The following is a 19,975-nucleotide window of genomic DNA, read 5'->3' as shown; positions in this document are numbered from 1 at the left end:
CGATCAAGTTAATTCTGACTTCCAGTGACCCTTTCCAGGGTCTCTTAAGTATATAATATTTAGAAGTGGTTTATTGTGCCTTTGGGGGGGGGGTCCCCTGGAACTGCCTAACTTGCCCAAGACTACACAGGCTGGCTCTCTTCCCAGGAGGTGCAGTAAGGAATTGTAGACGAATGACTGAGTGCATGTGGCATATGGCATTTGTGGAGTTGAAATTGTTGGCTGAAACTTGTTGGGATTCAATTTAGTATATTTTTATGCCCATCGCGTTCATATTCTAAAAGCGCACTAGCTTTCTAAGCATTTAGTAGTCTGGTAATGATAGTGAAAACACATGTAAAATGCACAACAGCTGCAAAAGAAAAATTTAAAAAAGTCTAGAGTAAGACTGAATTGGATTTTTAAAAAACTACTATTTGACAGGCTGGTCTTACTATGGAGTACAGCATGTGGGCTGACCACTTAAGGCACCCTGGGCCAGTGTCCTGAGGAATATTGTGTTGATGCTTCTTCCTAGCCAGATAGGTAGCAATCTGTAGACCACATAAGTCAGGGCACCAAAAGCCAGTACTGTGTAGATTTTTAAAAAGATATTTGAGGTGTACATCACACTAAGAGTGGGCTGGGCTAAGAGCTATTTTTCTGATTTCCTAGTGGGCTGAAAACATTATACTCCCAAACAGCTGGAATTGGAAGTGTTAGCTTTCTTTTTAAACAGTTATTGTTATTTTAATTTAAGCAACTATAATGGTTGGCAGAGTGGGTTTTGTTCATTGAAAAATGAATTTAATTAAAAAAAACATTTTAAATAGAAAAGCATCCCTCCTGCCCTCTAGTGGCAAAAATAATTTAAAATTCTTTAAAATGGGCAAATTAAGACCCCAGGGGTGCTGAGAACCCCACAAAGTTTAACAGTCGTTCCCCCCCCCCCCCCGCATTCCTCCAGTGAGCACAAAGATTTTATGAGCATTTTTTTAAATTGGAGAGACACACAAACTGCCCTGGGTGCTTTCTGTGGGATGTATACAGTATTACCCATCTTATTATATACCATATCTCTAGGAGACTAGTCTTTTCTGCATGTTATAGGGTATTCAGCTGAGTGTTATTTTAGTACAAGAATTGAGAGTACTATGCCATCTGAGTGAGAACAATATATGCTAATTAGGCAAGTATTATAACTGCATCCAAAGCTCTGCTCCAATTGATAGATCATATACCTCTGGAAAATGTTTGCTATGAGATGGGCTCAGATGTCATTCAGCCCAGTGCTGCTTTTGTCCAGCATTATCACTTCCACCAGTCAAAACCAACATGAGTAGAGATTGAGGAACAGCTAGAGGTGCACTTCACTAAAGTCTGGCAATTTCAGTGAGGCAACTTATCCATCCAGATAGTGCTCCCTGCTAGAAGGCAGAGGATTGCACCTGGCTGACACATTCTGTCAGCTGAAGCGTAGCTTCAAGCATTCAAGGTGGCTCAAAGCAAACTGAGAAACCCTCTGTTTCTTGAGTTACTGTATTTCTATTGGCTATTTGTTATCATGTGTGCTTGACAGCATCTTGCATCCCAACAAAAGCACTGGGTTGAACATAATTTTCTTCTCGAAAAGAATTGTAATTAGTAACATCTTCAGCTCTTTTTTGTGATGTTTGCGATGATAATAGTTAAAATGACCCTATTTAAATCTTTCAAAGAAAGGTTTAAAAGCTGTTTTTTAAAGAGACACCTCCTGTGTCAGGAGACTTAGGGCTTTACCAGATGGAGCATTGCTCCCTGAAATGTACATGGTTTAGCTTTGACGTTATAAATGTGTTTTCCCTTATCCTTGTGGATGTAGTTATTTTCTTCATAAGAGCAGTGACAGACGGAGACAAAATCTCTTGACTTCTCATGCATTTGGTCACCTCCTGAAGGGTAATTTTTCTTTGTTTCTGTTTCTTGTCGGGTAGAGTTTAATGTTATGTCCCATTAAATTCATTTTCACATTTACAGCTCCCTGATTTGAAGTTTCTAATCTGTGATCAATTAGCATGTTAAAAACAAAAATGAAGGTTACAGAAGAAAAGTCAGGCAGGGGATTGAAATTAAAGACAATTTCAAAAGGATTACTTCATTCCATAGGAGAGAGGTGTAGAGAAGCAATTTTAGAAAGGAGTGATTTTAGAAGTAAAGTGTGGGCAGGAATGCAGGTAAATCCTGTGCTCTTTTATGACAGAAACTTGAAGAAGAGGAAGAGTTTTCCGTCAAAGAGCCCTTACCTTTCAGTCATTTACAATGAAATACTGTACTATAGTACTAGGTTTAGTTTTGATCAAAATATTGGAATACTGTATCTGTATTTGTTCTTTATGACAGACAGTCTGGGCTGGTGTATATATAAATCATACAGTCCCAATCAGGTTCCCTTTTATAAATTAAACAAACAAGCAGTCCCACATCAAATTTTTCAGCAGGTCCCATGAAACCATCCTGCTATGCTTGGACTCTGACAGGGGCCCTTCTTGTGTGTCCTATACTTAGCCATGCAAATTGGTACCTCATCTTTGTTCTGTTCCTTATTATTATTTTCTTTCAGTACAGTAGTACTAGCTTGGTTATGGCAAGAGCTATCATTGAAGTTTATTTGAAGTCTTTTACTGTATAAATTTATGTGACACCCTGACTGAATGATAGCAGTGCCATTCCCTTTCTTTGGACTTTTATATACAGCTACCCATGCACTTTCAGGAGGTCTTGAAGAGTAGAACTGTGTGTCTTGGCTTCATAGCAGGTGTCACATTCTACACAGTTATCAGCAGACTCCTGTTACCTCTGCTCTCTTGAAGTGATTAGAGCACCACATTGGTATGTACTTTGTTTTTGTGTCTAGATGTAATATAATATGGAACTGACATTCTTCCTTTTGAGTCTTGCTAAATTAAGTGGCAGTAAGAGTAAGCCCATTTGAATCAATGGAAATGGTGGAGGAGTTGGCTCACCAAATCTCCATTGATTCAATAAGCCTACTGTAGTGCAGTTTGCCATGCTAAGTGACAGAACTGCGGCCATTGAATTTTTGCTTACAAACTAAACCCATTGTTACAACATATCCTTTACCAGCTTCTGAATATCTTTAGCTGAAAAGACCCATTGCTGCTGTTTCTTTCTGATTTAGAGAAAGGCTGAAAATAAAGGCAACTATTCTGGTATAGATGGGGTGGGGCAGGGGAGGAGAAAGAATAAATGAGGGAAAACACCTTGAAATCTGACCTTTTAAAATTTTGAAATGTAACAAAATAGAATTACGGTATGTGCCATGAACTACATTCTTTGTGATATATCCAAATGTACTTGTTCCACAAGATAATTCAGTAAAACCAATGGATTTTTGATGTCTTGCCTCATCTTGGTTTGGTAGCCACTTCCAATGCTTGTTCTGTTCAAATGTTTAAACCTTATAGATGTATTTTTCAGAGGTGCTGTGCAGATTTAATTGATAGTATAAATCAACTGATGATGACTTTATAATCCTTTAACAGATTTGGGACAGTTCAGTTGTAAAATGCAAAAGTGTTTGTTCTTGATAATGTATCAAACATTTGATGAGATGAACATTCCATTTATTTTATAACTAGATAGATACACATCTGCTCTCTCCCCAGGACTCCTTTTGTTTTGGGGTAAATGGCAAAAGCATCCTTTTCGATCTAGTGAGGGAGGATACAGTGACACCAGACAAGCACTCCTTGTCAATCAATATACTTCAGTCACTGCTTGCCTTTTGATTATACTCAGCACCCAATGTCATTATACAGCCATGCACAGATTTTTGTTAAAAAATATGCTCCTTGCCTCTCCTTGACTGATTGCTTGACAGTTATTGTTAATCAGAATAATGTCTCAAAATTATAGTTCTTATTCTCAAAAATCTTCTCCCACCTATCTCTACAGGGAGCTGATCTGCTGTATGTGCAACCTTGTGTGTGTTTGCTTTGCTTTGGCCAGGAAGAATGCAATTTTCTGTTTCTTCTTTGAGAATCATAGAATCACAGAGTTGGAAGAGACCACAGGGGCCATCGAGTCCAGCTTCCTGCCATGCAGGAACTCCATCAAAGCACTCCTGACAGATGGCTATCCAGCCTCTGCTTAAAAATCTCCGAAGAAGGAGAGTCCACCACACTCCAAGGGAGCCTATTCCACTGCCAACCAGTTCTGACGGTCAGGAAGTTCTTCCTGAGATTCAGGTGGAATCTCTTTTCCTGTAATTTGAAGCCATTGTCCTAGTATCTGGAGCCGTGGAAAACAAACCTGTCCCTTCCTTGACATGACATCCCTTAAAATATTTAAAAATGGCTATCATGTTCCCTCTTAACCTTCTTTTTGTAAGGCTAAACATTCCCAGCTCCCTAAGCCGCTCCTCATAGGACGTGGCTTCCAGACCTTTGACCATTTTGGTCGCTCTCCTCTGGACACGTTCCAGGTTGTCAATACAAAAGGGATTTTTTTCCCTCCATAAAGGATACTTTTCCTGTTGCAAACCAAGCAAAACTGGAAAACATCCAATAGAACCTAGTGCAAATGGGAGACAAAATCTCAAGAATGTAGAAAATTAGCTTTATACTTTTTTTAAAAAAAAACCTTAAACATTTTGGCCAGAAAATATTTGTGCAGCCTTCTTCAGAGAGAGCAAGGTGGGGGGGGAGGGAGAGAGAAAAAGAAGTTTTAAGGAAACCAACTTGTAGCTTTTTGCTGTGTTTAAAAAAAAAGATAATATTTCATGTTCTGTATGAGTGCTATCAGTTGCCCATAATGAAATTTGGAAATATTCTTTCTTTGTGGATACCCTGGATTGCCAGAAAGAGCAAATGAAGTTTGGTGTATTTGTGGAGGCAAAAATAACCAAACTAAGGTTGTCATATGTTGGACATCGTAAGAAGGCAAGATTGGCTGGAAAAGGCAATAATGCAGATAAAAGTTGAAGTCAGTCGGGAAAGAGGAGGACCAAATACTGTATATATAAGATGGCTTGATTCCATAAGGAAAGCCACAGGCTTGAGTTTGCAAGAGTTGAGCAGGGCTGCTAAGGACAGGACATTATCTTGGATTACAACTCCTGGAAGCTCTGGCCAGCACAGCTAGTATTGGAAGGCTTATGGGAGTTGCAGTCCAAATACATCTGGAGGCCCAAGGTTGGGAGCTACTGCTTTAGGATATACAGAAGGGAAAGTGTAAGGCTAGCCCATTCTTCCTTTTCACGCATTTACCCCAGATAAATATTAAATAACTCAGGAAATATTGCAGCAGGAGTCAGAGGCAAAAATTCATTGTTCTGCATGGAGAGCAAAGCTTAAAATATAGATTGTTTCAGTGACTTACAAGGGGAATCTTCATAGAATAATGGAGTTGGAAGGGGCCTATAAGGGTACTGAGTCCAACCCGCTGCTCAATGCAGGAATCCAAATCAAAGTATATCTGACAGATGGTTGTCTAATTTTCTCTTAAATGCCTCCAGTGTTGGGTTGCTCACCACCTCTTGAGATAATTGGTTCCATCACCATACTGCTCTAACTGTTAGGAGGTTTTTCCTGCTATTCAGTAAAAATCTGGCTTTCACTAACTTGAGCCCATTATTATGTGTTCTGCACTCAGGGATGATCAAGAACAGATTCTGCCACCCCCCCCCTTGTTGGAATTGTTTGCAGTTCTGCTTTTAGACTTTCTATTTTAAGAAACTCCCATCCATCTTGGATTTCTTTTCCTGTTAGGATCTACTTATCATTGTTCTGGCTTTATTAAAATGGACTTTCCTAAAATCCAGCATACGCATGCTTTTGTTTTCTAAGAAGTCAAGAGAAAATGGTCACTTTCCTCTAGAATGCCTCTTGCTGCCACTTCTTCTACCAAGTTATCCCTATTGGTTAGAATCAAGTGAAGGATAACTAATCCTCTAGTTCCTTCTTCCATTTTTTTGCAGGAGAAAATTATCATAACAAACTATAAAAACAGGGTGACAGTTCAATTTTACCCTTCTGTTTGTGTGTTTATCAAAATAGAACATTGCCTTGAACTAAATCGCACCATTTTGCAATAGTGGTTTTTGTGTTGATTTTTCATGGCAGGGACATCAGACTGACATATTTCTCAGGGCTTTATATGGCTTCTCTATTGATTTGCCATCTTCACCTTGCCACTCTGAGAACTGACCTTTTAAAGGCACTCTGAGAACTATCACACATCCCAACAGACATCTTCTGAAGGAAACATCCAGTTTAGACACTGGCCTGACCTATTTCACCTCTGAAAAGTCTTTCCATAAATGATCTATTTATTGGAGTAGACTCCCACTGAAGCCAGTGTTGTGATATTTTAAATGTATAGGGAATTATTTTCTTTAATGAAAGGGATATTTCCAGATTAATTGTTTACCTGTATCAGGCATTTCACATTGACATTTCAGTAGACAACAACTATCAGTATACAATGATTGAGTTCCATAGGTTGAGGGAAGCTTTAATGCAGTCTTTTATGACTCTCATCATTCTTAGTCAGTGTGGCCTGTGTTTTGAAAAGCAAATGGGGACCATTAAACAGACAAAATTTGTAGAAAGTGTTTGGTTTTGCTAGAACTGATCATGCTAGAAACAAAACCAAATGCTTTCTCCAAATTACACCTTCAGTCATGAGGCTTAGAGACGTAAGATTCAGACACATCTGTCTGTCTTTGGTTATTACATGGCCACAAAACTTTCTTTTGGAGAGGGCATCTTTTATTCAAGCCCTTACTTAATGTCCAGAAATGGCTGTCTTGTGGGCTGCGTTACTAATGTACTTTAAGTCAGTTTCATTGAAATAACGGAACATCTGTCTCCATGTAATTTTGCTAACCAATCAAGCCCACTGTTTCTATATTGCTGCTGCTTTGAAAAGTTTTGGTATGTGAGTTGGTTGGTTTGGAAACAATGTGATTTGTACTAAGATTTTATGCATATTCTTCTTCTTCCCCCTTCCACATCCCAATCTCTTTCTCATGATGTATGTTCGCATACGATATGTTGCCTGGTATGTGCTTATATATTTTAAGGCACCCTTTGGAGGAGATAACGTAAGTTGCTATTTAAAAGAAAATGAGGTGCCTCGTGCTCAGATTTTGAGCAGGAAAGAAGCCTCTTCCCCTTGCACTCTCTAGGCGTGACTGTTCAAAGTCCGTTGAAATTAGTAGGAAGATTTCCACTGACTCCAATGAACCCTTGTAACCAAACTCCCACCTTTATTGTGCCTCACTTAAAATGGTGCTTTTTGGGGTCATCCTTCTGTTTGGATTTTAAGGTGCTGTATAGAACTGGAAATGTTATGCAAATATCCTACCCAATGGGTAGAATAAAAACAAGCTAAAGCCCTTTAATATTGTAAAATTATGTACAGAAGAGAACCGTTTTAACACAAACATAAAGGCATAGAACTTGTGAATGCCTGGTTACATGCTTCATCCTGTTTTTATAAGAAAGCTTGCAAAGGAACCCATGCAAGTAGTGAGAAACCTACGTCATTTTATTTTCCTATGAAATATTTTTTAAAAAGGTCAAAGGAAGAAGGAGCCTTTGAACAAACCACATCTGACTAGCCTGTTGATGATAATTGACACATTCCAAATAGGAGCTTTTGTGAGTATGTTTGCGTGCATCAGGAGGATATTTAACTTTGTGCCCAGCTATTGGTTTTGTCTGTTGCTTTATCTGTTATGAAATTGGACCAGTATTTGGCTTCTTTTCTCTCAAATGTTGTTTATTATTATCCATATCAAGCTACAGATGGGCCAGATCCCTTGAACCGAGATGTCTGAAAAATTGATATTCTAATAGTAAGATTTGATTAAAGTTGGGGTGGGTTCCAGATGATCCCTACAAATGTACAATGGAGAGCAAAGCTTTTTTACAGTATTTTGCATGATTGCTAACGACATGTATCCAGAGAGTTGTTTTAAGGAAACCGTATTTATGCTTAGTGCACATTTTGAATTCACAGTCAGCTATTTTTACGTTTCTGCGTGTCCATTCACACTTCAGGCAGCAGTGAAATAGCTTCCCCAAAGCAACATACCTTTGTAGGTTACCCACCCTACAAGCTTCATGCACTTTTGAATAGTCGTGCACAAGCATTACCATAGGGATGCATCTTCCTTATTTTCCCTGTCAGTGTTGTTATGGTGACCTCTGAAGGATGCTGGCTAACTATTTGTGTAGTTGCCCCTGCTAAAAGATCTCCTTTTCAAAATGGCTAATGACCATAAGCACTGCAAAAGTGTTCCATTGAGAGAGGGAATTGGTGCAATATTTTGCTCCAGGGCCTTTGTTTTTAATCTGGAGGATGATGTGAGACTTGCTGGTAAGAACAACGAAAAGGTCCTTCTGTGCAGCAGGTGCTGCTCAGCAAGTTTGCCCTGGCAGTACATGTTTGCCATCTGTCCCCGTTGTCCTGCTCCTATTCCAAAAGCGTTGGTTTGTTAGTCAAAGCCAATACCTCAGAGAACTAAGGCTGGTTTTTAGCACTGAATACTGTTAGGATAGGATAACTTTTTTACGGTCAAGGACCAGCAAGCTGAATACTATTCTAATTATTACTCTTTTAAAATCAGAACCCTATTCAATAGAATTAATTCCCAAGAATTAATTTTTGAACCCAAGTTCAAAATAATTATATGACGCGAGAGTAGGATACTCGTTCATGGGACTCAGTAACAAGTCTGTTTTTGCCTTGATTCCCCCCATCTTGAGGAACAAAGACAATGGAGACTTCAGGCTGAACTCAGCATAGCTGTCATAGACATCTCTACTCTCCTGTAGCTGTTACAACCTCAGGTCATAAATGGAAACAAAGAGGTTTCCCATATCTGTCCATCTTTGTTAAGCTTTTAGATAAAAATAGAACCTAGCCCTTCAAAGGGTCTCTTTGCTTGATTGCCATGGCCAAAGGTCACGATCAAGCTAATCACTGGAGGGACTAATCCCAATCTAAGGAAGGATATACATTGTCTTCAAAAAGGATGGTCATCAAGACCCAAAAAGGTCAGAAATGTGCCCCTCTTCCAGCTCCCAGTTAATTGATTTTGTTGGCCTGTAGTTTTGCTCCTTGATGTCTGTCTAGGAAATCTATACTTATATCCTGTACCAGGATACTAATTGTCACTCAGATGTCCCCTCCCCCAATGTTGTGGTGTTCATAGCGTTTTTGTATTGTTTTGTTCTTTTCCCACATCCATGCCCATGCTATGCTATTATAAGTAGTCTACAAAAAATACTTGAGTAGGCACACTGTGTTAGTATTGTTTGTTATTTTGGTTGGGACATGGAGTGCTATTTTGTTTTCCTGTAATGGCTGTATTGGCTATTTCCTCCTTTGCTCTGCCCTACGGTGATATGTTTCAGAGTAGGAGAAATGTTGCACATTAGTGAGTTATAGTGCCAGGTGATACCTATGATGCAGGTTGCAAATTCAGTAATATATGTTACTGTGCAGCCAGTGGACCAAATAAGATGCTGCCTTCATAAAAAAAAATCAATAAATCACCAATCTCCCTTGAAGGTGCTTTAATGAAAATGATGATACAATCTATCAAGCCGATGAAGCCTCTGCTCAGTTTCCACTTCTTAAAAGCATCAGTAATTTAGAACAAAAGTAAATGAACACATACATCCATTTAAATCATAAATGAGAATTTGAGGCATAGCGTTATGTGTGCCTTGTGGGTTAAAGTAGGACATTTTGTTTTTCTAGAATAATAGTTTTTTTAACTTCCTTTGCAAAATGAAATACACATCATCAGAGAACAAGATCTTGAAGCAGCTTGTCAAATAATTTAGATGCAGAGAAATGTTGACCTGTATACATATTTGGGTATTGGATTGGATCCAGATTCTCTGAATGGGAAGCTCCTTCTGTTTGTTCACAGGAGGCACTGCATGCAGCAGTGGCTTACCACTTAAGGAGTGGGGAAAATCCATACCTTGCTGCATGCTGTCCCCTGTCTCTCTTCGGCACAGCTTCTCGGGAGGCAGAGGATTGGGGGACACCACAGAGGGAAAGGGCAATGGGAAAGCTTGTCTTCCTACTTCGTTTCTCTAGCATGAGCAGAACTCTGCTAGTCACTGCTTTGGATCCTAGCCATTGCATCAGGCAGTGAGTTCATGCTTGCTTTCAGTCCACTGACCATTTTGATTGTTTTATAATGTTACGTTTGCAACATAGAATGTGTATTACACAATAAGATGGATATAATTTGTCACTTTACCTATTGGGCCATGTCCCTGCTTTTATAGCTGCCTGGGTTGTTTGTGTGTGGAGGTGCTAATTTTGTTTCAAGTTACTCTAAAAATTGCAAATAAAAATATAGTGCTATTCACAATATTTAGATTTTTCATTTAAAGTATTTAGAATAATTTGAAAGGGAAAAAGAGAAAAAAATGCTGTCATTTTTATTGGAACTTCTCAATAGCAACAGAGCATCTTAACTTTAAGCATTTGTCATTCCCTTTAACTTAATTGATTTGCTGCTTAATTTCTAATGTGTATGCAGAAAAGGTTTCAACAGTTGTGTACTTGCCTCCTTTTTAACTGAGCAAAATGATGATGTTCTAGTTTTTAGACCTAAGGTCTGTTATCGCAATACTTTTGAAGAAAAATGTTGCTCTAAGTGCTGTTGTTAGTTTTAAATACAGATTTTATGCTTGTTCTTAAGAAGCTGTGGGCAAACCACAGAACAAAAACTATTAAAAAATTCAAGATGTTAATTGGTCTCCTGTTCATTTATAATTTCCTAATTTTCAGAACAAATAATGCTCAAAAGTGGGAAACATCCTCACAGTATTTTAGGCGTACATGCTAGAGATGGGCAGTTTGTATTCATATTAGAAATGAAGCACTGCACCACCGTTGGTGCCAGTTCTCATCCCACACACCCAGAACCAGCTGGACCATCCATCAGGCTACATGTGATGCAGGGGTCTGCTTTCAGCACTGGCACACCAATCCAGGAAGGAGCCTGGCTGGCCATTGCTGCCTTCTCAGGCAACTGACTACTGCGGCATGGAGTCTCCCCACTCAGCCAATGAGTTGTCAGCTCTGTGGGGACGTGGGGAAGGACAGGCTGGCTCTGTCCTGGATAGGTGAGCTGGTACTGAAGGCAGATCCCTGCACTATATGGAGCCTATTAAGTGGGCCATCTGGCTCTGGGTGTACGGGATGGGAATTGGCATCACCTGTGATGCTGCTCTTCATTTCTAATAGGAATATGAAGCGCCCATCTGTAGTACATGTGTCAATGCATAACATTCCAAGGTGGGATGAGTGGGAATGAGAAGAGAACTTGAAACTTACTGCTTTGCCTTACCTCATATACTGTAGACTAAAATACTGTTGCTTACCATAGTCAGTTGTAACCACTGTAGGCCTAATCAATGAAACATATGAAAGAGTTGACTCACCAAACCCCTGCTGATTCAGCTTGTAGGACGAGATGGTTGGACAGTGTCACCAAAGCTACCAACATGAATTTGACCCAACTCTGGAAGGCAGTGGAAGACAGGAGGGCCTGGTGTGCTCTGGTCCACGGGGTCACAAAGAGTCGGACACGACTTAACGACTAAGCAACAGCATTCTAGCTAGTACCACTTACTATGCTAAGCAGAATTTCAGCTGTTGTATGGCTTATTTACTGTGTCATAGCCCCTTCCAACTCAGTGATTCTGTGATTGTATAAATTTTGCCCCAGTTTACTGTAACAACCTCTATTGCCACACTTTCATGTTTGCCAGTCTTGAAGGAGAACAAAAATTTGTAGTATTGCTAACTAGTGAATGTACTCAATATCATACTTGTTAAAGTAGTCCTTGATGTATGAACAGCTTCAAGCAGTGTTTTGAAGTTGTCACAGATCGACACGTCTCCATCTGGATGTAAGCCCTGGAGACATGCCTCTTGCCTTCTCTGGAAGCATTCTTCTCAGTATGTGTGATAGATGTAGATCCAGGAAATGGACTCTCCAAACATTCCAACATATTACTAGAGATTCTCCTTCCTATCTGATTGCACGACAATAGATGCAAGAAGGCAATAACAAACTAACTGTGATTAATTGATCACAAACATAGAAGTCTAGATAGTAAGATAATACATAATTTTGTTTCCCTTCTACAATTATGTCCCAGCACTAAAATTGCTGCTCTTGTTTCCTATCTTCTATCTGTTTTGGATTCTTAGCTGGATATTCTGGATATAGCCCATCGTATTTTGTTTGCCTCGTGTCTTCCGAAGTGTTCATCTGGAGTGTCACTTATGGATGTACCCATTTCCTGCTCTGTTTGCCAGTGACTTGTTCTGAAGCCCCGAATGCTGTTGATGTAGCTTTTGCTAATCACTTTTTCATAAGCTGGCTTCTTACAGGATCACTTGTCATAATAGCTATCATCCTGAAGTAATCTGTTTTGGTTAGGGGAGTACATCATTTAATGACCAAAGATGGTGATGCACACTGAAGACACATTTAAATTAAAATTTAAATTAATTTAAAATTAAATTAAAATTAAAGAATATCCTTTGAAGACCAAATAACCCCTATCCAAATGTGGTTGGCATTCCTTTGTCCAGTGACCATTCTTATTCCACACGGAGCTGCTTTGAGCATCCCCACTCCAAAATTTATCCCAGTTCTGCAAACATTGGTTCCTCCCGAGGTTCTCTTGATCCTGGATGATGCAGTTTTGGTTGTATAAGGATCCATACTTGACAATGTTTTGCATTAGTACAAAGGACTCTGCCCTGCTACCTCATGGGGATCATATACAATAGTACTTTGGTTTACATAATTAATACATTTTCTGGAACATTAATGTGACGATTGCCCACGTCACGCCATTCATATTCATGAGCTGATTTGCATGAACCTATGAGAGGACTCATGCATGTGTCATCAAAGCTACCAACATGAATTTGACCAAACTCCGGGAGGCAGTGGAAGACAGAAGGGCTTGGCGTGCTTTGGTCCATGGGGTCACGAAGAGTCGGACACGACTTAACGACTAAACAACAACAACATGAGAGGACTGGAGAAGTGGAGTCAGCAGCTACATGAGGCTTGGCGGGAGAAGGAGGAGTCAAATAGGGCTGGTTAGTCAGAGAGAGAAGGAACACATACTGAGAGAGATAGAACTGATTAGGAAATAGGTAGGGAAGGTGGTAATGATATAGCAAGAGAAGAGAAGTACGTACTGAGAGAACAGAGATGATTTGCTTATGTATAATGTGTATCTGAGAAACCTCTGTTATTATTCAATCTGCTTCACTACAAGAAGTTCTGTTTCTGATCACAAGTCAATTGTTCCAATATACATTATTTATATTGTGTACTGAAGTAATCCACTGGTGGCAGCGAGAAGAGAACCTGACGTGAGCCTTTGTGAGGGAAAACCAAACAGGGGTTACAAGGGCAAACGCCACAGTTACATAATGTGAAAAAATCATAAACCAAAACACAGATTGCCATAGGAACGGGGGCGGTGCTACAAACCTCCGGGCACAATGCATCCTGGGGAAACCTTTTTTGCAAACTGAAAAGAACTGGAAAAAAATCTAAACTGAGGCATTATTCTCAACGGATTTCCATTCGTAAACCGAAAATTATGTAAACCAAGGCGTTTGTAAACTGAGGTACTACTACTGTATAATGTATGTCACAGTTAGAGCAGTGGTTCCTAACTGGGTAACCCAAGTGTTACTGAAGTGCAAGTCCTAGAAGCCTTCACCACTGGCTGTGCTGGCCAGGGGTTTCTGGGAGTTGCAGTCCAGGAACACCTGAATCACCCAAGGTTGGGAACCACTGAGTGAAAGATATTTAGTGGATGTAAACTGCTGAATTAGCACTTTGATTAGCTAACAGTCCCCGTTTCTGGCAGTGGCATTTCAAAATTACAGTGGTGCCCCGCATAGTGACGTTAATCCGTTCCGGATTAATCGTCGCTATGCAGAAACATCGCTAAACGGATCGAAAAAACCCATAGGAACACATTAAACCAAGTTTAAACCAAGTTCCTATGGGGCCCAAACTCACCGTTCAGCGAAGTTCCTCCATAGCGCCGCCATTTTCGCGCCCTCGGTAAGCGAGGGCAGGGCGCAAAAACACTTGCAGTAGCCATTTTCGGCACCCGGTGGCCATTTTGGAACCGCCGATCAGCTGTTTAAAAAAACATCGCAATGCGAGTTTTTGCCTATGTAAACATCGCAATGCAATCGCTTTTGTGATCGCAAAAGCGACATCACTATGCGGATTCGTCGTTAAATGGTGCGCTCGTTAAGCGAGGCACCACTGTACATGAATACAATGGTGGATGGTTAAGGAAGTAAACTAGTATATCTATGGTAAAAGTAGCTCAGATATGCAGAAGGTTATGATGTGAGGCCAAAAGTGCATCAGATGCCACCTACCATCCATAAAAGAGGTAGCTGAGAGCTGATCTGCATTTATGCAAATATGCTGGGAAGATGCTGAAAAATATAGACCAGGATCTCTGCAATTAGCCAGAGCAGACTTGGACTCAACCCAAGTGTTTTCTGTGGTCCTCCAGGCTTTTCCCCACATATCCAGACTTGCAGTGGAAGGCAAGGTTGGAAGATTGGTAGCACAATTGGCCATATGAGGAGGCCTGTCTAGGTGACAGAATGTGTACATGACTGCCCGTCCACTCACTGAACAAGCTACTGGCTATAATGTTTGAAGGCATTTTTTTAAAAATCTAAAACAATAGCAAAACAAAATGTATTGTGCCTTAATCCCTGGGTGTCAAAACAGCACTTCTGCGATGATTCTTTTTTTAAAAACTCCCAGCTTCATTTTATAAGTTCCACAAAAGATTAAAGCTGTGTTGCTATTTTTTAACCATGTTCCCAAATCCCAGATGCACCAGTCAAATGCAAAGCTTCATATTTGAAACAGCTTTGATCTTTTCCCTAATCTACTTTTCATTGTAATTATATTTGTTGGGAAATATGTTTGATTTTTTTTCTCCTGAAATCTTTTTGCCTGTGGACCAGCTACAGAGAGGGTCCCTTGTCTCCGCAGGAGGTTTCCTGTTGGAAGATTAATTCACTGGCTGCTGTTGTGTGGTAAAATGTTCAGGTTTCACTTTCAGCCTCCCAAGGGTATTGATCCTCATTAAATACCATGTTTCTAACATTGTGGGACCTTTTTAAAAGCTGAAGTTCCATTTGTAATGAGGCTCTGCTGCTTTGGACCAAAAATTAATTAGTCTACTTTTTTATTATCAGTTTTGATGTGATGTGCTTTGAATAGGCTCTAATTAAAATGTGCAGTTTTAAAAAAATTGTGTCCTGCATCATCATCTGGAATGACCCCATTTGCACTTCATTAAGAGTATGGGACCTTTTTTTTCTTATTTGTTGCTGTACTGATAGGTTCCTGCAAAAGAGTCTGCCTCTAGAGGCGGAGAACTCAGATGTTAATTATCACATTGTGTAAGGAGAAAACACAATCAAAAAGTTACCTTTTTGATTACAAATCCTATAATCTCCTGCCAGTGACTGTAATGGCCAGGGACTATGGAAGCTGTAGTTCAAAAAAGCACCTTTCCCAAACTCATGTAGAACATTACAAATTTTTATTCTTTGTAATCTGAGTGAAAAACTATAAAAAAAACTCCCAATAAAAAACACAGAAGTAAAAGCAACCAAAGTGTAAAACAGGAACAGAAGAAGAGAGGTAAAAAGTTTCCATTCCATCCAGTTGGTAGATTGAACATTGCTTGAGTCTGACAGTGTGTATATTTGTAAGAAGGCGAATAAAGCCTTATTTAGTCATGCTGTAAGCCTGTGCCCTCTACATGTGATGAGGGGAACTTCTTAGCGCTGCTCCCTCAAACATCATGTTCAACATGTAAAAGTGACAGTCTGAAGAGCAGGAGGCTGCTGTATTTGAGTTGCATCTCCATGTGAGCTGGAACCTTTGTTTCTTCGGACTCTGGTTCACATGGAGAATCAACTGGACACAGCAGCCTTTCCCTTTTCAGACTGTCATTTTCAAATGTTGAAAACAACAATGGAGGGGATATGGATGGCATGCTACCTCATCACATGTGATTGACTGAATAAGGCAATCCCTCATGATGGATGAGAGCTTAAACTAAAGCTTAATTTAGACAAGGTGACAGAACAGTTTGTCAAAAGAGAAACTTGACTTTATTCTGGAATGGGACTGTGCTCCACCTGAAAGATCAGGTATAGGGTGGATGGATTGATCCTTTGCTGTCCCCGGATCTGTAGGTGGTTCTGGGGCTATGAGTGTGCAGAGTTGTGTTTAATGCACTACTGCTGATTTTTCTGGAACGATCCTCATCTGGCAGCAGCGAACCATTCCTTGATTGCATCATCCTTAGATTGCTATAATGTACTTTGTATAGTACTACATTTGAAGAATGTCAAGAAACATCAGTTGGTACAAAATATGGGAGCAATACTATTAATTGGTACATGGCATCAAGATATTACACCAAATGTGAAACATCTGCTCTGGCTGTTGATTGGATGGGGCTTTTTTGAGGGGGTCAGATTCTGTTGGATGTGTCTCAGTGCAACTCAATTTACACTCAAGAAGAGGGATGTCTTTGCATTGGGAAAAATAGAGAGACTTCCCCATGTTTTCTGGACTATCCTCTATCTGTTCTGACCTGTGATGACTCTCCTTTAATCTTAAATTATTATTGTTAGGGTTGCTGATGTCATTTCCTACCTTCTTATATCTTTCTCTTATCCCTCCAAGGAAGAGATATACAGTGGTGCCCCGCATAGCGAGGTTAATCCGTTCCGGATTAACCTTCGCTATGCGAAAACATCGCTGTACGGGGCAGGAAAAGCCTATTGGAACGCATTAAACTTAGTTTAATGCGTTCCAATAGGCACCAAAACTTACCCCTCCAACGATGTTTTCACTGGTCCGGCGGCCATTTTGGAGCCACCAATCAGCTGTTCGGCGGCTCCAAAATGGCTGCGGATGACCCGAAATGCCCCCCCGCAGCGTTTTCGCGACCTCGGTAAGCAAGGGGAGGGCGCGAAAACACTAACGGGGCCATTTCGGGTCATCCAGCGGCCATTTTGGAGCCGCCGATCAGCTGTTCGGCGGCTCCAAAATGGCCGCCGGACGCCCCAATCGTCGCAAAGCGAGTGCGGCAATTGGGGCAGCTCCGTATAGCGATCCCCAAAAAGGGATCGCTATATGGATTCTTCGTTATACGGTGCGCTCGTTAAGCGAGGCACCACTGTATTTTTTTGTTCTCTATCAAAGAAAGGGGAAGATATAACTCCTGACGCCTCCACCTTAGTTGTTTAGAACCAGGGCTTGTATCACCTTTCCTATCTCAGGGGTACTTCTCTAACAAATGTAAGCTTTTTTATTTTCTTTAAAAGAACTGCAGCTGTGATTCCTGGACCAAGGAGGAAGTGTGGTCAGGTAATCATTCCCAATTCCAAAGAGCTGAATTCACAAGTTAATGTTACTCCTCTACCACTGCATGCTTACGGTCTAGCAATTTCAAGGTGTTCATCTTAACCTTAAAAGCTGTGCAGTGTTTAGGGCCTGACTATCTAAGGGACCAACTGTATTGTTGCTAACTTGACCACTTATTCAAATTTGCAGAAGAGATGCTCTGTTTCCTGCAGAGGCCAATTGTTCATGACTGTGGGACAGTACTCTGTCTTGACTGGGAAGTCTTGCAGTGGGCTCTCCCACTGAATAACTAAAAAGAAGTATAAATAATAGTAAAAGACCTTGACACATAAAAGGCAGACACTGATAACAAAATAATGAGTTCTAATTTTGAAGGTTGTTCCATAAAAGACATAGAAAAATCTGTGTGTATCTGGCATAATTTTGAAAAGCAAGCAGAGCAGAAATGTGTTGATGAGTTGAGGAAGCATCGTAGATTTGTACTATGAAGAGCAACTTTGAGAGGTAGACTGGGCATATGCTATGTATAACCATAGTGTGAAAACAGCTGTTTTGAATCGCAGGGCTGAGAATACAATACAAGCGTACCTCAGTTTACAAAATTAATGCGTCCTCTGGGACGTTATGTAATGTGGAAATTTTGTAAACTGATATGACGATTGCACTGGGAACGGGGGTGGCGCTAGAAACCTCCAGGTGCAATGTGTCCTGGGGAAACCCTTTCATACAGCGCAAAAAAATAGAAAGAAAAAGAACGTAAACTGGGGCATTATTTTCTATGGATTTTGGTTCGTAAACCAAAAATCACGTAAACGGAGGTTTTTGTAAACTGAAGTACCACCATAGAGGCTTGTAACACTACCTATACTTTACATTTTGGCTTATGAAGACCCTTCCCCTCTCTATTCCTCTGATGCAGAGATAAGAGGCTTTTGCTTCCATTTTCAGTTCAGTTCAAACTAAAATTATGTCTTAAACATGTGCAGCTTGTGGACTGAAGGGGAAGGCATCTCATCCCAAAGTTTCAGGTTGGGTACTCCCTGTTCCAAATATTAACCACCTGCAATCTAAACCATAAAAGAAGTTTTAACAATATTGATTGAAGCAAGCCAGCTGCATAAATCAAAATTCGGCTTTTCCCCCTGAAAACCATAGACCAGACATTACTTGACTGATCTAATGCTGAACTGTGATGAGTTAAAAATGGAAGCATATAAGAAGAACCCTATTGGATCGAGCCTAGAGACTTCACCTGTCCTAGTATTCTGTACACACTGTGGCTGGCCAGAAACCTGTCAGAAAGCAAGAATCAAGATAGGAGTGCAACATCATCTTCACTCAGGTTCTCAGAAATTGCTACAGTACTTAAGAGTCATACAGCCTGTTACTGATAGTACAATGATCTAGCTATCTCTTTGTTGAGGTAGTAGTGGATGGGAAAGTTTGAAGCTTAGAGGTGTGCAGTGTTAATGCTGAACCTTTGTGAAATGTTTTCTCCAGACAAAGCTGTTGCATCCTGATGATTTAAATTGTTTCCAGCCCCTACTTATGCTCAGTAAGTAATCTTGATGACAATAATGACTGAAATCCTAGTGCACAGCTCTGTGTGCGCAGCAGAGATGACACCAGGAACAGTGGCAAAGTGCTGCTGATTAAAAAACTTCCTTTTAAAGGTGCATGCGACTTTGTTGCATTGTACACAAGTCACGGGCACTTTGAAATTGCCTTCAGTCAGTGGTATTCTGCTGCATTGGATGACATCATCTATATTGCGTACAAGAAGCTGTGCAACAGGATTTCAGCCAATTAATGCATATTAGCCACCTGCAAGAAATCAAGTGGTGAACTTTCAATATGCATTACTCATTACTTTTAAAATTGAATATAAGCATGGCAGATGATAAGAGAACTACACAAAATGTATGAGGCCCTATTAATTGGATGCCCATTCTGGTGTCACCGATATTCTGTTTTCCCATTACTTTTGTTAGTTTCTTTCTTCTAGAGACGCTCCACTGCTAGGCCAATAGTACCAAAAATAGCCTCCTTCATGCCCCTCTCCACTACTAGGATAAGCAACACCCTAGAGTTCAAGGAATCCCCATGAGAACCCACCTCAGCTCACTCCTGATTAATTTGACTTTTACAGAAATTACGAAGATTGACAGTTGAGTTAAGTGGAAAATCCCATTTGAATCTAGTGTTGAGTGTGCTCCAGACATGAGCTCAGACAGCTTGACCTACATTTAACCATCCACAGCAGGAATCTTTTAGCCAGAAAAAAAGTGTGGTGGGGAGCAGTGAAGAAAAGAAACCCATTTGATTCTTTGCAGTGCCCCCCCCAAAAAAGAGAGAGGAGACTTTTCAGAAGATTACATTCCCCCCATATTTGTCATATGTCAGTTCTGTTCTTTGGATGCTTCACAAATCAGGTTTCTTTTAGCATATAGAACAACAAAAGCAGCACTAGCTGTGTTGGTACAAAACAAA

The 19,975-nt window shown here is 40.3% G+C and overlaps 2 long non-coding RNA genes across 2 annotated transcripts in view; both read left to right on the top strand.

The window, feature by feature from the left end:
* LOC144588547 (uncharacterized) overlaps window positions 1-9,189 on the top strand; it is a 246,449-nt gene extending 237,260 nt beyond the window's left edge. The window contains exon 2 of the long non-coding RNA XR_013544154.1: window positions 8,964-9,189. This is a non-coding gene — a long non-coding RNA (uncharacterized LOC144588547). The remainder of the gene's footprint in view (window positions 1-8,963) is intronic.
* LOC144588548 (uncharacterized) lies at window positions 624-3,872 on the top strand. Its single transcript, XR_013544155.1, has 2 exons — window positions 624-1,917; window positions 2,713-3,872. It is a non-coding gene; the product is annotated as an uncharacterized LOC144588548 (long non-coding RNA).
* Window positions 9,190-19,975: the final 10,786 nt, after the last annotated feature.

This window comes from Pogona vitticeps, chromosome 4 (assembly GCF_051106095.1).
Source record: "Pogona vitticeps strain Pit_001003342236 chromosome 4, PviZW2.1, whole genome shotgun sequence".
NCBI lineage: Eukaryota > Metazoa > Chordata > Lepidosauria > Squamata > Agamidae > Pogona > Pogona vitticeps.
The sequence above is the reverse complement of the archived record's forward strand: the minus strand, read 5'-3'. Positions and strand labels throughout refer to the sequence as shown.